Genomic DNA, 22,955 nt, shown 5'->3' on the forward strand with positions numbered 1-22,955 from the left:
CACTACCCTCATCTATATGCCTGGTCACCTCCTCAAAGAACTCTATCAGGCTTGTTAGGCACAATCTGCCCTTCACAAAGCCATGCTGACTGTCCCTGATCAGACCATGATTCTCTAAATGCCCATAGATCCTATCTCTAAGAATCTTTTCCAACAGCTTTCCCACCACAGACGTATGACTCACTGGTCTATAATTCCCCAGACTATTGCTACTACCTTCTTGAACAAGGGGACAACACTCGCCTCCCTCCAATCCTCCAGTATCATTCCCGTGGACAATGAGGACATAAAGATCCTAGCCAGAGGCTCAGCAATTTCTTCCCTCGCCTCGTGGAGCAGCCTGGGGAATATTCAGTCAGGCTCCGGGGACCTATCCATCCTAATGTATTTTAACAACTCCAACAGCTCCTCTCCCTTAATATCAACATGCTCCAGAACATCAACCTCACTCATATTGTCCTCACCGTCATCAAGTTCCTTCTCATTGGTGAATACCGAAGAGAAGTATTCATTGAGGACCTTGCTCACTTCCACAGCCTCCAGGCACATCTTCCCACCTTTATCTCTAATCGGTCCTACCTTCACTCCTGTCATCCTTTTGTTCTTCACATAATTGAAGAATGTCTTGGCGTTTTTCTTTACCCTACTAGCCAAGGCCTTCTCATTCCCTCTTCTTGCTCTTATCAGCCCCTTCTTAAGCTCCCTTCTTGTTACCCTTTATTCCTCAATAGACCCATCTGATCCTTGCTTCCTAAACCTCATGTATGCTGCTTTCTTCCACCTGACTAGATTTTCCACTTCACTTGTCACCCATGGTTCCTTCACCCTACCATTCTTTATCTTCCTCACCGGGACAAACTTATCCCTAACATCGACCACATGTCCATAGTACATTTCCCTGCAAAAACATCATCCCAATTCACACCCGCAAGTTCTAGCCTTATAGCCTCATAATTTGCCCTTCCCCAATTAAAAATGTTCCTGTCCTCTCTGATTCTATCCTTTTCCACGATAATGCTAAAGGTCAGGGAGCGGTGATCACTGTCCCCCAGATGCTCACCCGCTAACAGATCTGTGACCTGACTCGGTTTGTTACCTAATACTAGATCTAGTATGGCATTCCCCCTAGTCGGCCTGTCAACATACTGTGACAGGAATCCATCCTGGACACATTTAACAAACTCTGCCCCATCTAAACCATTGGAACTAATCAGGTGCCAATCAATTCTAGGGAAGTTAAAGTCACCCATGATAACAACCCTGTTATTTTTGAACCTTTTCAAAATCTGCCTCCCAATCTGCTCCTTGGTATCTCTGCTGCTACCAGCGGGCCTATAGAATACTCCCAATAGAGTAACAGCTCCCTTCCTGTTCCTGACTTCCACCCATACTGACTCAAAAGAGGATCCTGCTACATTACCCCCCCCCCACTTTCTGTAGCTGTAATAGTATCCCTGACCAGCAACACCACCCCCTCCCCTTTTCCCCCCTCTCTATCCCTTTTAAAACACTGAACTCCAGGAATATTGAGAATCCATTCCTGCCCTGGTGCCAGCCAAGTCTCTGTAATGGCCACTACATCATAATTCCATGTACGCATCCAAGGTCTCAGTTCATCACCTTTGTTCCGGATGTTTCTTGCATTGAAGTACACACACTTTAGCCCTTCTACCTTATTATCTTTACACCCTTTATTCTGCTGCTCTTTCCTCAAAGCCTCTCTATATGTTAGATCTGGCTTTACTCCATGCACTTCTTCACTGCTCTATCGCTCCAGGTCCCATCCCCCTTGCAAATTAGTTTAAACCCTCCCGAGCCATGCTCGCAAACCTACCTGCAAGGATATTGCCCCCCCCTCCGATTCAGTTGCAACCTATCCAATCTGTACTGGCCCCACCTTCCCCAGAAGAGATCCCAATGATCCAAAAATCTAAAACTTGCCCCCTGCACCAACTCCTCAGCCACACATTCAACTGCCATCTCCTCCAATTCTTACCATCACTATCACGTAGCACTGACATTAATCCTGAGAATGCCACCCTTGAGGTCCTATTCTTCAGTCTTCTGCCTAATTCCCAAAACTCACACTGCAGGACCTCATTCCTCTTCCTGCCCATGTCGTTGGTACCAATATATATCATGATTTCTGGTTGCTTTCCCTCTCGTACCAGGACGTTGTGCACCTGGTCAGAGACATCCCGGACCCTGGCACCCGGAAGACAACAAACCATGCGGGTGTCCTTACGTCCACAAAATCTCCTGTCTGCTCCCCTGACTATAGAGTCCTCAATGACAACAGCTCTCCTCTTCGTCTCATCCTTCTACACCACAGGGTCAGACTCAGTTCCTGCTGAGTTCCTCCAGCATTTGTCTGTGTTGTTCGGAGGCACATAGTGTTTTTAAAAACCAACTAAAATATCATAAAGAAGGAAAACGATTGGATTGCGAACATAAGTTAGACAATAATATTAAAGAGGACACCAGAAGTTTCTTTGGCTATATAGAAAGAGATATCACACAAGTAGGAGTCTTTTGGCTCCCCATGTTGATGCTGACCAGCAAGAATCACCAAGCCATCGCAGGGAGAATATGAAAACTCCACAGAGACCAAGATTAATTCTGTGTGATTGTAGATGTGAGGCAGTAGCTCCACCAGCTGTGTCACTGCACTCTTACAGATTTATATTCACTTACAAAAGTAGTGTGATTCACAGCTTTACTTAACCATGAATAAATTTCACCCAGAAAATTGACAGTTTAAATGGTATATAGTAAAATGGTCTATTTACAAAGCACTGTACTTTCAACAAAGGAGTATTCACAACTTAGAATACTCCTCACAATGCATTTTTAGCCAGTAGGTTCTGTAACTCAGTAAATTATTTATACAAGTTTAATGTTGTGAATACAGGAAGCATGGGATATGGAGATGAGTCATGGGGGTTATGCCGAACTTTTCACATTTTCTTGAAGCCAATGTTGTAATGTGTATTGAAGTGCTGTGGAGGAAGAATTTGGAAACATGACCAAGTAACCTGCTGCCTGACACAAATATATTCACACATCACACTGTACATGGAATTCCTTTGTTTTATTTTGATTTTAGCATATACACAATTTGTAAATAGAACTGCAAGAACTGAAATACAGAATATTCTACACCATGGCAAGAGTTTAGCAGTAATTATCAGATTTTATTTCTAAAATGATGACAAAAATCACATGGCTTCCACATTTCTTCATTAAATGCATCTAATTAAAGGTATGTGTGGATTAACATCCAGAATTTCAAGAGTAAAATAATTTGAAACAATAATATTGATATTCTGTGAAGTTTTCTCTTTGATGCTCACATCTCCATTCCTTAGCTCTGGTTACAAATGATACTGATTTCTCTGTCCCAACGGTGCCGTCTCTGTCACAAACACAGATAAGCAGAGGTTAATATCAATGAGATACAATTACACATTTTGGGAGCAAGTCCTTCAAATACAAGGCAGAATTTTGAAAGGAATAATTAGGACAAATACAGTACATTCTAATGAACTAAAATGTCAAGGCAACTGATAGAGCATGCTTGGCTGACAGAGAAATTGTGAAAAAGTCTGGACACATTTTGCAGCAGAATTTAGCAAGTAAGATTTACATCTAAAATTCCTCCATTTTAAATGTGTGCTCTTTTCATTTTACTAGTAGCAGAACATTCATTTGGTCTGTCAGATTCTACTGAAAACAATATCATCCAAGGATTATTTTTGAAATACCTGTCTCCTTTATAATGAATAACCTGAGATGTTTGGATATAGATTGTAGAAGACAACCTTCTATAGATGTGTGGAGCAAAGCATATTAACCTGGTTGCAGCACAGCCTGGAATGGAAACACTAATGCCCTTGAATGGAAAATCCAACAAAAAGCAGTGGATACTGTCCCGTCCCTCCCAAGCATTGAGCACATCTACAACCTGATGGCCGGCAAGGCCAAAGAAGTGGCATGGGACGCGGAGTCCACGGAGGCGTTCGAGCAGACCAAGAAGACGCTGGCAAAGTCGGCCCTCCTAGTGCACCCGAGAGTCAATGTGCCCACGGCACTCACAGTCGATGATTCCGACACGGTAGTCGGCGGAGTCCTGGAGCAGCTCGTCGAGGACCAGTGGCGACCACTCGCTTTCTTCAGCCGGCACCTACAGCCACCAGAGGTGAAGTACAGCACCTACAACAGAGAGTTACTAGTGCTCTACCTGGCTGTCCAGCATTTCCGGTACTTCCTTGAGGGAAGGGAGTTCACCGTGTATAAAGACCACAAGCCCCTCACCTTCGCACTGGCCAAGGTATCGGACCCATGGTCGGCTCGGCAGCAGAGGCACCTGCCCTTTATTTTAGAATCCACCACAGACGTCTGCCACATCACAGGGAAGAACAACGTCGTCAGGAACACACTGTCTCGCCCCTGCCTCCACTCAGATCTTGGCTTACCGCACTGCCGTTTCGGGGCTCCAGTTGGAGGACGTCTCCATCGGCCCGGCAGCAGATCGACTCTTGTGTGACGTGTCTACCGGCAAACCCCGACCCATGGTACCAGCAGCATGGAGGCTTCGGGTGTTCGACACGCTGCACAACCCGGCCCACCCGTCCATCCGGGCATCCATCAAGCTGGTAGCGGACAGATACATCTGGCACAGTTTGCGCAAACAGGTCGGACACTGGGCCAGGACCTGCGTACGCTGCCAGACCGCCAAAGTCCAGCAGCCCGTGAAGGCTCCCCTCCAGCAGTTCTAGCCGCCGCAAAGGAGGTTCCAACACATCCACGTGGACATCGTCGGCCCCCTGCCAGTCTCCCGGGGCACCAGGTATATCTTTACCGTGGTAGACAGGTTCACCAGATGGCCAGAAGCTGTATCGCTCCCAGACACGTCCACTGAGTCCTGTGACAGGACGCTCATTGCCAGCTGGATCGCCAAGTTCGGCCTCCCAATGGACATCACCGCGACAGAGGGGCGCGGTTCACATCCAGGTTGTGGACAGCTCTAGCGCAGCTCCTGGGCACCCAGCTGCATCACCCCACAGCGTACCATCCCCAATCCAACAGTTTGGTAGAGCGATTCCACCGGCATCTCAAGTCGGCCCTGATGGTGTGTCTCAGGGGCCCCAACTGGACAGATGAACTTCCCTGGGTTCTACTGGGCACCCGGACAGCCCCTAAGGAGGACCTGGACACCTCCTTGGCGGAACTGGTCTACGTCATCTCCCTGAGGGTCCCAGGCGAGTTCATACCAGAGGCCTGAGGTTCGGACGAAAGTCCAGCAGCGGTGCTAATGAGGCTGTGGGACAAGGTAGGGACCCTGGCACCGGTCTGGACCTCCAGGCACAGTCCCACGCCATCCTTCACCCCTAAAGACCTCCGAGACTGTAAGTATGTTATTATTCGCAGGGGTATGCACAAGTCACCTCTACAGCGGCCATACAAGGGACCCTTCAGGGTGATCCGGCACAACGGATCCACGTGTGTCGTGGAGGTGAGTGGCCGGGTAGAGACTTTTCCAGTGGACCGCCTCAAACCAGCGCACGTGGACATTGAGCAGCCAGTGAGGGTACCCGCACCGCACTGGTGAGGCTGGCCACCCAGGCAAGCCACACAGACTGGGGGCTCCACTCCCCTGATGGACATTTCTGGGGGGAGGGTGTGGCGGCCCTCACACGCGGGACTCGAACCGCCATCGGGAGCCGCAGGTAGATGTGCAGCCCGCTCGGGGCGGACCTTCCGGGGACGGTCCGCCCCGCTGGTCGCAGGGACCCATGGGAGGGGAGATTTAGGCATGCGAGTTTGAATCAGTAAAGTCATTCCGAGTTCAGCTCTCTCTGCCTCCGTGTGTTCCTTTCGTAGTGCTTTGCGCGCCACTACAATTCCTCCTCCGCCTGCGGATGGCCTTATCTTGGTGTTTATGAAGAGTCTCAACAATTTAGAAGAAGTCACATCAGGAGCACAGGGCACAATAGATGGCCTCAGTAAATCTGCAGCCGATCCATTGCCTCGCCAGACAGAACTGCTTGGGGCCTTGAGTGAAAGTGAGGGAGGGGTCGAATGGGCAGGTGTAACATTTGCAGGGAAAAGTGATGGAGGGGTGGAGATCAGTGGGGAGGGATGATAGGACAAATGAATCACAGAGGCAGCAAATGTGATAGAAAGCAGAGGGGTTGGAGGTAAAGGTATGTTTAGTGGTAGGACTCCTTTTGGGGAAGACAACGTGTTGGATGCAGAGGCTGATGGGTTGGCCGGTAAGGAGAAAGAGCAACTCTCTCACTGTTAAGGCAGCCGGAAGATGGGCTGAGCATGGATATTCCAGAAGTGGAGGAGATGCAGGTGAGGGTAGCATCAATGGTGGAGGAAGGGAAATCCCCTCCTTTGAAGGAGGAGGACATCTCCGATGACCTGGACAGGAAAGCTGCATCCTGGGAACAGCTGCGGCATTGCGAAGGAAGTGAGAAAGCAAACTGCATTTTTACAGGAGACAGGGTGGGATGAGGTGTAGTCAAGGTAACTGTGGGAATCAGTAGGTTTTAAAAAGATGTTGGTTGACAGTTTGTCTCCAGAGATAGAGATCAAGAAAGCGGATGGAGGTGTCAAAAAGGTACAAGTGAATTTAAGAGCAGGGTGGAAGTTGGAGGCAGAGTTGGTAAAATTGATGTGCTTAGCATGGGTGAAGAAAGCAGCACCAATGCAGTCATCAATGCAGCAGAAAAAGAGTTGTGGAGCATTAGCAGGGAAAGTTTATAGTGTAGACTCAGACCTTGACTTCCACTTAAGACTCTAGAATGGGTGCATTAAATATCATCACATGTGTGAAAGTGTTTTAAAACAAGACAGCATTAGCATTTATATGAGAGAACTGATATGTGGTGCATAGTGAGAGAAAGGGATTTTAATACCTGGAGTTATTTAATAAAAACTGAACTGGCAGAAATTATAGAATTTGTCATACAGTCTTTAAGTCATATCATTCAAAATCAGCTTGCAAAAGAATGATTTTGTTAAACATCCTAAGATTACTGAGAGGAAAATGAAAAAATAGTACAATTCCTATGTCATGTTAAATATGAAATGATATTGCCTCAGTGTAACTAAATGTTGAAAATTACTTGGCTGTGTCTCCCAGGTTCTTGGCTGTTCGGACTCTTTTTGAAATTGTTCCTCTATGCAAGAACTCTCTCCTTCTTAAACACAAGAGATTCTCCAGATGCTGGAAATCTGGAGCAATGCATACAAAATGCTGGAAGAACTCAGCAGGTCAGGCAGCATCAATGGAGAGGAATAAACTGTGGAGGTTTCGGACCGAGTCTGAAAAGTTAGCTGCTTATTCCACTCCACAGATACTGCCTGACCTGCTCTGTGTGTGATACTCTCTTCCTCTTGTCACATTCTCTTTCTTACAACATGTGAACCTATTGTAGGTACTCTTAGACATGTTTTGCTGTTTATAAACATTGGCTTAGAAACTTACTTGAATCTTTTTCGCAACGAGCCTTGCATTTCTTTAGGCTCCTATAGTTATTTCTATTGCCACCACAGCCACTATAAGTAAAGGTCTCACATTTCTGAGTGTCTGTGTTGAAGAAATACCGAGTTTTCTGGGCTTTGCAACTTCCTGGTTCTTTTGGCTTGTCACAGTTTTTGCTTGCTAGAAAAGTACAAAGTGATTAACTGTAGTTTCTGTAAAACTTTAATATAGCACAAAAAACATTGGTCTCAGTGTTAAGATGCAAGAAACAATTGAAATACGAGTTACTATTATTTAGTACAAGTATTGCCAGAAATAGAATTCACAACATACCAGTTTACAATCAATGTAATCTATCAGCACTGCATGGAGAGCTTCAAAAAGGAAAATCAGACAGATTTCAATTTTTTAAAATCACGACGAGGTAAATAATAATCTTTGGTATTTTACCAATAAGTAAAGATACAGCTAGAAACAGAATTGAAGACGTGGTAGATGATTATAGCCGGTGTAAAGTTATGCACAAATAAAAAACACAAAATGCTGGCAGAACTCAGCAGGCCAGACAGCATCTATGGGGGGAGGTGGTGATGACATTTCGGGCCAAAACCCTTCATCAGGAGTGAAAGTTATGCACATTGGCTTTTTCCTTTCTCAATTCATTTATCAAATGGGACTTCCATTGCAGGTGTAATGCTGTGCTAAAGCACATTTCATTTAGTTCCTTAAACAAGTTCATGCTGATAACCATTGTTTCTCATGTGTCTCCCCAAATGTTGATTTATGCTAATATTTTCTTGTTTTTAACGCTGATGGATCCAAAGTAGGAAAAACTGCTTGAATAAAAACTGACCACAGGGCAACATGCTGTCATTCTCTGAATTATACTCAGTGCCCTCTCGTGAGCAGCGGCCGTCCATTTCAAGGTTCGACCTGTTAGTGTGTTCACTGCACTCCACTGTTGGTGTAGTGATAAATGTAGTGAACCACTCACGCGTGGTTATTTGTGTTAGTCGCATTCATGTCAGTTTGAACCAGTCTAGCTACTCTATTCTGACCTCTCTCATTAACAAGGCATTTTCGCCCAAAGAACTATCGCTCACTGAATATATATTTTTGTACCGCTTTCTGTAAACTCTAGAGACTGTTGTGCGTGAAAATCCCAGGTTTCTGAGATACTGCTTCATACTATTAATCAAGCGCTAAAAAAGAAAGTTCATTTTAAACAAAACACAATTCTAATCGTCACTGCAACCTACCACGCTGAAGTAAACATCGTTTAAACCGATCTTCCGATTCTGCGTTATAGGGTAGAGAGAACAACAAAACGAAGCCGATAAAGAGCAGGATGCTCCACTTCATGGTTGTTCACTCTGTTACCGGGATTACAGACTGTTCTAGGTCAGCGTACTTACTGGCGGACTCCAAGAAACCACATTTATACAGCGCGGTTTACGACTTTGCTCTCTGTTCAGTGTGGATCCAACTGGAAAACCATTGGCGCCATTTTCATCACCGATTAGGATTTTCGGGCCAGCCACAGCTGGCTGCCTTCGGGAGGATGAATCCAAGGAACGCATCCGGATCGGACCGGCGTACCTGGCCACGTACTGAAGACCTGTGCTGACCAACTGGCTGGGGCATTAACCTCTCGCTGCCGCAATGCCTGGTTCCCAACCGCTTCAAGCAGGCTTCGATTACACCGGTGGCCAAGAGGAACAGGCTGACCTGCCTCCTATCACCCAGCTGTACTTTCATCCTCAGTGATGCCAGAGGCTGGTGATGGAACCTACCAGCTCCTGCATGAGCAGTGACTTAGAGAGTTCGCAAGTGTCATACTAGTCTGAGAGTTAGATCATCACATTGGAGGGGTGCAGTGTGGTCAGGGGGATCACGCCTTATTCTGATAGCCCAAAGTTGTTTTGTCGTGATTGGTTAGTTTGGAAACTGCAGCTGTTTTTCCCATTGGTTAGTTGCTTGGTGTCCAGTTTTAAATGTCCAAGGTATATAGAGAGAGCAGGTGTGGGAGGTCCGCTCTGTCCCTTGGTTTAAGGCAAGGGGTGGACATGGCCATTGGACTTATACTCTGCCCACGCTTTAGCTAAGTATGTTTGTTGAACTTTCAGCATTGTAGTCTCTGTAATTTGAGGAACATTAATGTCTGGTTGAATTACTTTCTGAGAAGGCTGAGGAAAGTCCATCTCCCACCCCCCATCCTCATCACATTCTATAGGGGTTGTATTGAGAGCATCCTGAGCAGCTGCATCTCTGCCTGGTTCAGAAATTGCACCATCTCGGATCGCAAGACCCTGCAGCGGATAGTGAGGTCAGCTGAGAAGATCATCAGGGTCTCTCTTCCCGCCATCACGGACATTTACATTACATGCTGCATCCACAGAGGAAACAGCATTATGAAGGACCCTATGCACCCCTCATACAATCTCTTTTCCCTCCTGCCATCTGGAAAAAGGCTCCAAAGCATTCGGGCTCTCACGACCAGACTATGTAACAGTTTCTTCCCCCAAGCTATCAGACTCCTCAATACCCAGAGCCTGGACTGACACCTTGCCCTATTGTCCTGTTTATTATTTATTGTAATGCCTGCACTGCTTTTGTGCACTTTACACAGTCCTGTGTAGATCTGTAGTCTAGTGTAGCTTTCTCTGTGTTGTTTTTTTTACGTAGTTCAATCTAGTTTTTGTACTGTGTCATGTAACACCACGGTCCTGAAAAACATTGTCTTATTTTTACTATGTGCTGTACCAGCAGTTATGGTTGAATTGACAATAAAAGTGACTTGACTTGACTTGACTTGAATTTGTACTGTCTGTAAATAAACGATTGATATACTTATTCAAAGTCAATTTGTTTTCTGTCTCACTTGTCAGATTCATGAACCTGATGTGACATTACAAAGCACTGGGAGGATCAATGAAAGATTTAAAAACATGATTCCCGAGATGAATGTCAGGGCGCTGGAGCCGGGATCCAATCGCAGACCCAGTACTGTGCATACAGTGATATTAACTGAGTAACAAATCCCAAGGTGCAAACAAAGTCAGTGTCAAAGTTCAGGCAGAGATCAAAACATCCAGAGAAATCCAAAACCAGGATCGGGAAACAGGCAGAGTCGATATTCAGATGGAGAGAGTACAGATACAAATGCTGGAAAGGCTCAGGAAAACTCACTGGTACAATCTGGCAACAAGCAGGTGAAAACACAGGACTGAAATACACTAAGCAATATACAGAGAGGCAGATGATAGGTGGAGCACAATGAGATACTGGTGGCAGCAAAACAGATTGAGAAACAGATGAGAGACAGAGTACTCAGTGATACAGGGGTCGGAGTAGAGCAGGACCGGGGACAGGAGCACATGGCAATACAAAACCACAGACTGACAGCTAGGGGGAAACACACAAAAAGACAGAGTTCAACTGGAGGTACTGACAATGAAGGACAAAAGCTTGAAGAGAGTTTTAGACAGTTTTATTTGCTGAAGACTGTAGAGGTTCTTGATAGATGTAAGTAAAAAACTAAATCAAATCAATTTTGGTGGGACCACCCATTGCCTATAAAACTGCACCAGTTCTTTTAAGTACACTATTGTGCAGTTTTATAAGAAAATCGGCTGGTGGGTTGCCCAAGAGCCCGCATTACCGTTGAATCTCTCTGAGGTTAGACGATGTAGTATCTCCAGAGTGAGACAACTGGTCCTCCCAAGCGACTCTGGTTTCCTCCTTGCAAAAGTTGATTGTACTGTGACAAGAATCCTTGACGGGGATGGCTTGGACCCAGATACAGGAGTATCCAAAAATGAGATGAGACACGGTCTCAAACAGGATCGAGAAACTGAGCACAAAACAAACGCTGGAAGAAATCACTGTTAACCTTATGAATGAGCACTGAACCCATGTTCAGGTGTTCCTTAAATACTCAGTTCTTGGCACCCAAAATATGACTATCAATTAACGGGAACGTCCTGAGCCCTTAAAGAGGCTGTGCCAGCTATCCGTACTCCAGAGAGTTAAAGCATTCAAATCTCAGTAGCTAGCGTGGTTCGATAGTTGTCTGGCAGAGTGAAAGAGAGACCACTTCAGGAGGTCAAAGAGAGCCAATCCGAATCCAGTTCCTATGCATGGCAGTTCCACCTAAACTGCTGGGGGCTAATATCCAAGCAGAAAGGTTCACTCGCGCTCCACGTATGAGTTGGGGGCGTGTTTTAAAATAAAGATGGAGGACCTGATTAGGGATAGTCAACATTGCTTTAAGGTTGTGTCTAACCAATCTGATTGAATTTTTCAAGGAAGTTACTAGAAAAGTCGATAAAGTCAAGCAGTGGATGTTGTCCACATAAACTTTAGCAAGGCCTTTGACAAGGTCCCACTTGGGAGGTTAGTGAGAAAGGTTTAGTAGAGTGGCATTCAGGATGATGTAGTAATTGGCTTCTCAGTAGACCCCAGAGAGTAGTAGTAGCTGGTTACCTCCATGACTAGTGGATGTATCTAGTGGTGTGCCACAGGGATCAGTGGTGGGTCATCATTGTTTGTCATCTATATCAACTATCTGATGATAATGTGATGAACTGGATCAGTAAATTTGCGGATGACACTAAGGTTGGGACTATCGAAGCTTGCAGCAGGATGCAGTCCAACTGGAAAAATGGGCTGCAAATGGAATTGAATGCAGACAAGTGTAAGATATTGCATTTTGGAATGAACAGCCAGGGTAGTCTTAAATAGTATGTGGTAGGGCACTGAGGAGTGGCCTTCATAAATCAATGTATTGAGTACAGCATTTGGGATGTTATATTGAAATTAATTAAGATGTTGGTGAAGCCTAAATTGGCATATTGTGCCCAGTTTTCATCATCTACCTACATGAAAGATATAAATAAGATTGGAAGGTGCAGAGAAAATTTATGAGAAAGTTACTAGGACTTGAGGATTTGAGTTATAGGGAAAGGTTGAATAGGTTAGGTCATTATTCGCTTGTATTGGTGCATTCATGGGTCGGGAACATCTTGGATCATGAATTTCTGGATTACATCCTGTGTCACATGATCCTGAGTATTGGAATAAGAAGATAGGCGAGATGAACATGTGACCATATGGATTAAATGGAAAACAGAGCTTTATTTTTGGATTGTTGGAAACATTAATGGGATTGTTGGGACCAGTACAGGCAGGATGGGGTACATCTGAAATCAAACAGATCCCGTATCCTTACTAGGTTTGGTTGAGATTTTAAACTTAATTTGGCAGGCAGGTTGGACACAGGGTAAATGAACAACTGGAGCAAACATCTCTGTCAAACATAATCAAATCATCATTCAGAAGGCAGAGCAGATATGGACGTGGACTATATTTGATCTATTTTAGGCAAGGAACCTAGCTAGTATGATAGATAGGGCATTGATCGGTGAGTAGGAATATGAGACAGTTGCAAACAGTGAGATGAGGTTGAAAGAAGGGCAGTATTGGTAACTCAACATATCAGGATATAGAAGTTTCATGAAAGAAGTGTGGTAAGGTTGGAGATGTTTATGAGAAGGGGGCACTTTATTATTTCAAGAAGACAATCACTGCGGTAATGGAGATTTCTTATAAATCTCTTTATATGAGACCACATGCATAGATCTAGGAATAAAAAGGGCAGTAGTTTTTCTGGAACTAGACAGGTCTCCCCACGTCAGCAGTAGATAGAGAAGAAGATATGTTGGCAACTCACTGAAGTGTAAGACAGATAGTAAGGCATTTCAAAATCCTCAAAATTAAATGGCATTGACCTAGTGTTAATGAGATGGGATGCATCTCAGTTCAGCGAACACTGAAACATGTAAAAGATATCAATAGTTTGATAAGGCAAATAAATGTGGTAGGCACTGAGTATTGAAAACAGATCAGGCAGACAGTGTACAGGGTGCTTGAACATAGGAGAGAAAAAAGGGACGACAGGCACATTAGATTAAGGGAAGTACCAAGGCATTTTATAAATATATTAAAAGCAAGGGGTTAACTTGGAACAGACTGCGTTTCATTGGGGGCTAAAGGGGAAATCTATATATAGAGCCAAAGGATATGGGTGAAGATCTTGCATGAATAATTTTCATTTTTATTCACCAAGGGGAAAATGACACATTGAATTTCTAGAGCATATTAAGATTATAAAGGAGGTATCTGATGTTTAATGGGCATTAACAATGGATAAATCTCCAGTATCTGATGAGATGTATCATAAACTGCTTGGGAAGCTAGGGTTCTGATAGAAATATGTAAATCCCAGCTGGCCACTAGGGAGTTGCCAGATGACTGGAAAACAGTAAATTAGGGAATTGGTTAGTAAGCAGGAGCCTAAGAAGAAGCATCGATTTCACTTGGGTATGTGGCTGGAGATTTACAAAAGCAGCACTTCACTGCAGTTTTTGGAGTTGGACTGTGTCCAATCAATGAACGGGATTCATTAGAAAGCGTAAACAAAAATAAGGCGGTGGCAAGTGTAGCGGCCACTGTGTGAGTGGGCTATTGTTGGAGTGGCTTCGGTTCATAGGCCTTATGAGGTAACTATCTGGTATGTTTCTTTTTCTTATTTTTTATTCTTCGTTCCTCATCTGTTAGGGCACAGTTGTTACAGTGAGATTCTTGCAAGCCAGTGCTTTCTACCCTGAAGGTCCTGTTTTTCAGCTTTCTAACTAACTCCCTACATTCTCTCTTCCAAGCCTCCTCACCTTTCCTACCTTGTCATTGTCACCAATATGTACCAAAACCCTTGGCTGCTCCCCCTCCCCCTTTAGAATGCCACGGACTTGTCCGAGGGGGCAGGGGTTCAGATTTCTGGATCATTAGGACCTCTTCTGGGGAAGGTACGACCTGTACAAAAGAAACGGTGTTCCCGTACCAGGCCGTAATGCAGCCAGTCAGCACACTTTCCACCACACATCTATCAAAGTTTATCAAGGTTTTCAATAACATGCCAAACCTCTACAGACTCCTGAGGACGTAGAGGTGGTGTCATGCTTTCTTCGCAATTATATTTATATGATGGGTCTAGGACAGGTCCTCTGAGGGATTAAAAGTTACTGATGCTCTTCACCTCTGATCCTCGGATGATTACTGGCTCATGGATCTCTGGTTGCCCTCTCCTGAAGTCTACAATCAGTTCCTTGGTCTTACTGATATTGAGTGGGATGATGTTTTTATTGCACCACTCAGCTAGGTTCTCACTCACCCTCCTGTATGCTGATTCAGTACCCCCTTTGATACAGCCCACAACAGTGGTGTCATCGGCAAACTTGGAGCTGTACTTAGCCACACAGTCATAGGTGTAAAGCGAGGAGAGCAGGGAGCTAGGTGTATATCTCTGTGGTGCTCCTGTGTTGATGGAGATTGTTGAGGAGATGTTTTTGCCAATCTGTACTGACTGGGGTCTGCAGGTGAGGGAATGCAGGATCCAGTTGCATAAGGTTAAATTTCTATTTAACTTAACTTCATGAAGGAAGACAACCACAGCTCATTCACCACTCTATATAATGTGCCCCTCAATACTTCTGATAACAGCAAGTCTCTTTACTTTCTAAAGCGTTACCATTTTCATGAAGAATTAGGTGCCAGAATCTAATAAAAGCATGCTCCAGCTGATGTTTAGCCTATGTATTAAGAAGATTTTATACAAACTCCTAGCTGTATGCTCCTAATAACAAATCAAATGATCCCAACAGCTTTATAACAAGCTTAAGTTGCCCTATCACCTGCAAAGTTATGTAAATACACACTCATTTCACCAGTTGATTCTCTCCTCAGGTCCAAATTTATCCACCTTATTTACTGCCTTCACGTTTCAAGTCATCTGGAGATCTTGAAATAGTTTTTTTCACATTAAAATTGTTATATATGAAGAAGAAATAAAAGCAATGGTCCGATTGCAGACTCTGGAGAATGCACTTACCCGATCTGAAAAATAGTCTTTTATCGCTATTCACTGCTTTCTATCCTTCAGGTTTGTTTTGTGTCTGTAAACTGCCACTATCCCTTTTATCAATTCATGGAGATTTGACAAATGAACATGTTATACAGTGCCTTGTCAAATGCCCTCTTAAAGATCATCTTTAATGCTTTCTAGTACTTTAGCAAAATATTCAATTTAATAGCAAAACATCGTATTACAAATGAATGCTTTCAGTCATTAGTCTACACTTTTCCAAAAATCAATTATGTATTTATCAATTATAAAATCAATTATAAAACTTTTTACCACATTAAAACTAATCTAAGGTTTTCAGATTTATCCCTTTGCTTTCCTCTTTTTAAACAGGTGATGATATTTCAAATGCATCAGTCCTCTGCCTTCTAAGTGCAGGCTTTGATACATTGCCCAATACAAGATGGGCAGAGTACCTGGTACTCTTGTAGCTGACTAACTTCAACTCACTATATGGCAAATGCTTCATTTACCTATTCCAGCATGTGATATTATCATGCTCCACAGTGTTCCGAAGGCAAAGCACAGTGGGAATACCTTCAGCAGAAAGTCTGCGGTTGCTTAGGAAGATAACTCACTATCACTACGTATCTCAAGGCTTTAACAGTTGGACAACAAACGTTAACCTTGCTAGCATACTTAGGTTCTGAAATGATTAAATTTACCTACCTTTATATTACAGTATTTGTTTCAGGTGGAACTGCATCAGTGACTTCCCATATGTCTTCACTGATATTTTGTTCCTTAAAAGCCTAACAGTTTAAGAGGTAGTTAGGTAATTTTGTACTTGCACTTGAAATATTTTTTACTTCATTATATCATAAGAATTGAGATTTCATCTAGTGTTTTCTCTATAAATTTCCTTTGGTTGTAGATACAAAGTGGCCAAGTTGGAAAGATGAATCTTTAATGTATGGGTGAACTTGTTTAAATTTCATTTCCCAGGTGCATTTGGGATTTTCCCAGAACTGTTTACACAGTTGAGTAAGCCATACACCAGAGCCCAACAACTTAAAAAAAACACTTTGAATGTCTGTGGAAGTCACAAATACTCACAGATATTCAAAATTAAAAAAGTAGATTGTTGTTTTTAAAATAATTACCTAAAACAGAAGATAGAAAAATGAAAACACCTTTAAATTCAGCTGTGTATCTATTGGGGTCATCTACTGTCTGCAGTGCTCCCAGTGTGGCTTGCACTACATCGGTGGGGCCAAACACAGATTGGGGGTTTGCTTTGTCAAGCACCTTTCCTCTGTCCACAATAAGCAGTATTTCTCAATGGCCAGCCATTGTAATTCCAGTCCCCATTCCCATTCCAACATGTTGATTCATGGCCTTCTCTAGTGCCACAATGACTGCCTTCTCATGTTGGAGCAGCAACACCTCATACTCCATCTGGGAATCCTCCTACCTCATAGTATGAACATCAATTTCTCTAACTTACAGTAACTCCCTGCCCCCTCCCCTTTCTCTTTGTCCATTCCTTCTTCTGGCTCCCCTCTTATCTTTTCTCTTCTGCCTATCGCCTCTGTCTGTGCTCCTCCTCCTTCCTTTTCTCCATTGTCCACTCTCCTCTCACATCAGATTCCTTCTTCTTTAGTCCTTTGCCTTTTCTTCCTTATATCTCCCAGCTTCTCACTTCATTCCCCCTTCCCTGTCCCTCATATGACTTTAGCTATCACCTTCTCCTTCACCTCCCCACACCTTCTTATTCTGGCTTCTTCACACTTCCTCTCCAGTCCTGAGGAAGAGACTCAATCAAAATCTCCACTCTTTATTCCTTTCAGTAGATGCTGCTGGACCTGCCGAGTTCCTCCAACATTGTGTGTGTTACTCTGGATTTCCAGCATCTACAGAAACTCTTGAGTTTATAAATACACTTAAATAAATTCAATAAATACAACTTAACTCAATTGATTATAATACTTTTTAATTAATTTTTTGCTAGTTGTCTACTATTTCGAAGCACTTTCTCTCAATTGAAATGAACTGATCCATCAGATATAACCTTTGTTAATTTCACTGCACAGCAGGTGTCTGGTACTCTGTCCAGAAACCTTTGAGGAAGCACCATTGTCCGTGAATTGAAAAACCTTTAAAAGTAGTGAGATACAGCCCAGTTCATCACAAGTGAAGACCTACCTAGCATTGGGCACATCTACAAGGAGCACAGCCATGCTGATGCAGCATTTGTCAAGGACCCCTACCATCCTGATCATGCTCTAGACTCATTGCCACCATCAGAGAGAAGTTACAGGAGCCTTAAGTTCTACCCACTAAGTTCAGGAACAGTTCAACCATCAGGTTTCTGAACCAGTGAGTATAATCCCAAATGACTCAAAACCTCCTCATAGGTAATCCCCCCACCCCCATTTTATCTCCAGAATCAACCTGGTGGACCTCCTCTGCACCACTTCCAAAGCCAATATATTATTCCTTAAGTAAGAACTACAAGCAGTAATCCAGGAGCTGCCTCACCAATACCCTGTACATTTGCAGCATAACCTGCCTGCTCTTAAACTCAATCACTCTACCAACGAAGGCCAACATTCAATTTGCCTTCTTGATAACCCGTTGCACCTGCAAACCAACCTTTCCTGAGTCAGGCACAAGCATTCCCAAGTCCCTCTGTACAATAATATGCACTCTCTTTCACCATTTAAATAATAATCTCATCTTCTGTTTGCCTTCCGAAGTGCTCAATCTCACATTTATCAATGCTGTACCCCATCTGCCAGGCATTTGCCCACTACTTAACCTATCTATATCTCTCTGCAGGCTCTCTGCATCCTTTGCACAATTTGCTTTTCCATTTAATTTAGTGTTATCAACAAGCTTAAACGTGCTACACTTGGTTCTCTCTTCCAAATTATTAATGTATATTGTGAACAACTGCGGGCCAATCACCAACGCGTGTGGCACTTCGTCCATACTGATGTGAACCAGAGAAGCACCCATTTATTCTGTCTCTTTATCTTCTACTGATTAATCAATCCTCTATCCATGCTAACACAATGGCCCAAACTCCATTCATCCTTATTTTATGGATAAGTCTTTTATGTGGCAGCTTATCAAATGCATTCCGGAATTCCAAGACTACAACATCCACTTGATCCCCTTTATCCACCGTGCTTATGACATCATCAAAGAACTTCAGAAAGTTGTCAAACAGGATCTGCCCTTCATGATTGCACGTTGTCTGTTGATGGAATATCTCTATCTAGATGTCTCAATATTTCTTCCTAATGATAGCTTCATGAATTTTCCCAACTACAGACTTTAAGATAACTGGCCTACAGTTACCTGCCTTTTGCCTACATACTTTTTTAAACATTAATGGACCATTCAATTCCATGTTGCCCTTAAAACTTCAAACTAAATTTATGAATGTTGCTCCAGCATATATGGATCTGGAGGAGCTTCAGGTGAAAACAATAAATTCATTGCATTCACCTGCTGTCCACAAAAATCAGAGCTATACGGGGGTACTGGAATAATAGACATTGGCTTACAGGAAGAATAATATCTGCAAATTCATAGTCCATAATCCAATGGCAGAGGGGACATAGCTTTTGCTGAATGGTTGAGCGTTGAACTTCAGTCATCTGTACCTGCTCAACAATGGTAGTAACGAGAAGAGGACATGTCCCAGATGGTGAGGGTCCTTACTGAAGGATGCCACCTTCTTGATGCATCACTTCTTGAAGATGTGCTTAGTGATGGAAAGGCCATCACCCTTTCCATTGATGATGCTTCAATTGATGTGTACTCTCCCAACCCCCCCTTCCTGAATGCCACAATCGATTCCTTGTTCTTGCTGAAATTGAGGGTGAAATTTTTGCTCAGCCCATCAATATACAATATTTCACTCCTGTATGCCTTCTTATCTTCATCTGTTGCTTTAACAATAGTAGTGTCTTCTCTGAGTTTATAGATGGTATTTGAGGTCTGTTTAATCATACCATCCCAAGTGTAGAGAGAACAGAGCAGTGGGCTAAACACACATCCTTGAGTTGTACCTGTTTTGATTGTCAGTGAAGACAAGATTTTTTACCGGTCTACACTGACTGTAGTTTATCGATGAGGAAGTTGAGGATCCAATTGCAGAGAGAGGTACAGAGGCCCATGTTTAGAAGCTTGGTAATTAATACTGCGGGATTGATGATATTGAATCCTAATCAATAAGCAGCTGCCTAAAGGATGTTTTGCTATTGTCCATGTGTTCTAAAGCAGAGTGAAGAGCTGATGAGATTGTGTCTGCTGTAGACCTATAGTGATGGTAAGCAAATTGCAGAGGTCTAGCTCCTTGCTCAAGCAGGAATTAATTCTCGTCATAACCAATGTCATCTATGATGGGATTAAATTGCCTTTTTGGAGCTGAGCAGTTTTCCATGTAAGATTGTAGATATTCCCTCTTTGTTTCCTACTTATTGTGACCAGCAAGAGAACAATGATGATTCATTTACAAGCACAAGTAGATTATAGGTTGGCACTGTCAGGACCAGTTAAGCCTATCATTGGCTGATTCAAAGTAGGTGTTAGCTTTTTAAGGCATTACTCTGGATAAACAACAAAGTTTCATTTGGACAGAAGTTTTAGTCAAAGCTGTAAGAAATTATGCAGTTCTGAAAATAACCATTCATCTGACATTGGTTGCAGGATCAATAAATAATATAGCACAGGGTTCCTCAACCAGGGTTCTGTGAGAGATCGTGATTAAAAAAATAAACATCATTTTTTGAATTTCACGCAATGCATGATGCTAGTGTTCGCAGTGGTGTGCAGTGACCAAGCAGCCCTGTTACCAATCTCGTTAGAGGTCTCTCAACCCAGTATGGCAGTGTGCTGTAGGACCCTCTTTATTTCATTGAGTTCATTCTCAGTTTTTGACGTGAGATAGTGGAGGCTGATGATAATTGGTGAGTGCTGTATTGCACGGAGGGGAGGACGGTAGGCTGATGAAGAGCACGAAGTGCATTTTCCGAACATTGAATGGACTCACCCAACTTGGGCTGTGATGTCAGCCTCTCCCTCCAGAATTACCTCCCCCAACTTCCCCTTAAGTGCCGCCAGCTGACTGATGGGAGTGAACAAATGCTACTGATGTTGCAAAGAGCTGCCCGAACCAAGCAAAGGCCAGGGTGTATTTAATGTTTTGTCTTCATATCTGGAAACAAAAGATCTGTCTTGGAGGAACTGTGTTGGCATCTGTATTGATGGTGCCCCATCAATGGTTGGCTCCATGAGAGTTTTTATGGAGAAATGATATCAGGAAGTCTCAAGTCTTATTGAAAACCACCTAGAAGAACTTCAGAACAAAATTGAACAATACTTTTCCTCCCTTTCAGCACCCCAGTGTATGACTGGGTGAGGAACCCTTTCTCTGAATCTTCTGCTCAACCTGAGGACTTTGAAAGAAGAGGAAGAATTTTGTGAGCTGCAGTCTTATCATGCACTCAAGATGAGATATACTGACCTGGCTCATGACAAATATTCTGCCATTCATAGGAAAGCAATGAACATCTTGCTGCAGTTTTCAAAGTCTGACATGTGTGAGCAGGCTTTTTCTTGTTTAACAAGCATCAAAAGGAAGAATAGAAATCGTTTCATTTCAGTTTTTTATTCATATTGCTTTGGCTTATGGTTTTTTAATAACTTTACTATCCAACATTGTCAATAAATTTTAATGTTGTAAATAGCATCAATTAAAATCAATTTCCAACCTGTATTGAAATTAAATCTATCGAGCCTACCTTTTGAAAAATTAAATCCCATTTTGGATTAAACTAGTTATTTAACAGAAATTTATTATGTTTGCCTTCTAAGCTTTAAAATTAATGAAAGGGAAAGAAAGAGTAATTTCAAGAAAGGTAAGCAAAGCTTAACTACCTGTTTTTTTTCGAGAAAGGTTGACTAAAAATTCATTCTCTAATCAAAAGAACATTGACAATTATTTTGGATTATTATGTCTACAATTTACTGATCACGCTAATGTACCATGAACTGTAGATATAATAATTTTATGCAGGGGTTCCCTAAGACCTGAAAATTAATTCAAGGGTTCCTCTGGGGTAAAAAGGTTGAGAAAGGCTGATATAGCATAATTTCGTCAAGAACCATTGTGTGATCGTATCACAAGATAACCACTGCACACCATAAATTAAAAAATCTTTGGAGTTGAATATGGAAATTTTTGAACAGCAATAGGTCTCCAACAGGCTTTAAGATAAAGAATGATATAGCATTCTCTTGCCTATAGCTGGGGGATGCAATTCTAATCAATCCTAGATTAGATTATGTGTCAGGTGGAATGAGTGACAGATTGTGCATAGGGTGTCTATCAAGTGGGCTGCTATGTCCTCCATGGTGTCAATCTTCTTGAGTGTTGTTAAGTCTGTTTTCACCCAAGCAAGTGGAGAGTATTTCATCACATTCCTGACTTCAGCCTTGGAGAGTTAGAGGCAAATTGTTGGCCACAGGATTCCTTGCCTCCGACCTGTTCTTGTTGCCACAGTGTGTATGTCTACTCCAGTTCAGTATCTGCCCAGTGGTATCTCCCAGTATGTTGACAGTAGGGATTCTATGATGTTAATGTCATTGAATGTCGAGGGTGATAGTTTTTTTCTCATTAGATATCATCATCACCTGGTGCCTAGGTGGTAAGTAACATTTGCACCACACATTAGCCCAAGGCTCGACGTTGTCCATGTTTTGCTACATTTGGATGTGAACTGCTTCATTACTGGAGGAATCATGATTGGAGCTGAACATTGTGCAATCACCCCTACTTTTATCTCTTACAATTGATGAAGCAGTTGAAGATGGTTGGATGTGGGACACTACCCTGAGGAACTCCAGTGGAAGATTGGAGGATTGGCATCCAAACCACCAAAACCACTTGCCTTGCTACTAGGTATGGTTCCAGCCAGCGGAAGGTTCCCCCAAATCCCACTGACTCCGATGTCAGGGCTCCTTGAGGCCTTGATGTCAAGGCAATTACTCTCACTTTACCTCCGAAGTCCAGCTCTCTTGTTCATGTTTGGATTAAAGCTGTGATGAGGTGAGAAATGAGTGACTTTGGCATAATCCAAACTGAGCTTCTGTGAGCAGATTGTTGCTAAGCGAGTGCAGATCTTAATTGTAATTCTAAATGTTCTTTTGGTGTCCTTGCAGCTTAGTGGCAAATCTGTGTCTGATTAATTAGTCTTAACACTTATGTTGTGATTTTAATTATACTCAGACCCTGCATAACACCACCCCTGCCTAGCGCTGATTTGCTACATGGTTATTCAGTTCTTTAGTAAAATTTTTTAAAATGACAAAATCCATTCTAAAGAACACTTAAAAATTTCTCAAAAGCAGCCATTACAGTAAACCTTTAATCAGCTAATGTGAGCGCTTTGCATATGCTCTGAGCCACTCACAGCCAATCACATATTAGTTCATGCTCTGCTTCCCCTGTGTGTGTAAACATTCTTC

At 43.0% G+C, this 22,955-nt stretch overlaps 1 long non-coding RNA gene across 2 annotated transcripts; it reads right to left on the reverse strand.

The window, feature by feature from the left end:
* Window positions 1-3,090: 3,090 nt before the first annotated feature.
* On the reverse strand, window positions 3,091-9,112 carry LOC140731445 (uncharacterized). 2 transcript variants are annotated; one of them, XR_012099829.1, is made up of 3 exons: window positions 8,911-9,112; window positions 7,499-7,675; window positions 3,091-3,415 (listed from the first exon to the last, which is right to left on the reverse strand). It is a non-coding gene; the product is annotated as an uncharacterized lncRNA (long non-coding RNA). The 2 variants fall into 2 exon arrangements; XR_012099828.1 differs by lacking the exon at window positions 8,911-9,112 and adding an exon at window positions 8,755-8,893.
* Window positions 9,113-22,955: the final 13,843 nt, after the last annotated feature.

This window comes from Hemitrygon akajei, chromosome 8 (assembly GCF_048418815.1).
Source record: "Hemitrygon akajei chromosome 8, sHemAka1.3, whole genome shotgun sequence".
Lineage (NCBI taxonomy): Eukaryota > Metazoa > Chordata > Chondrichthyes > Myliobatiformes > Dasyatidae > Hemitrygon > Hemitrygon akajei.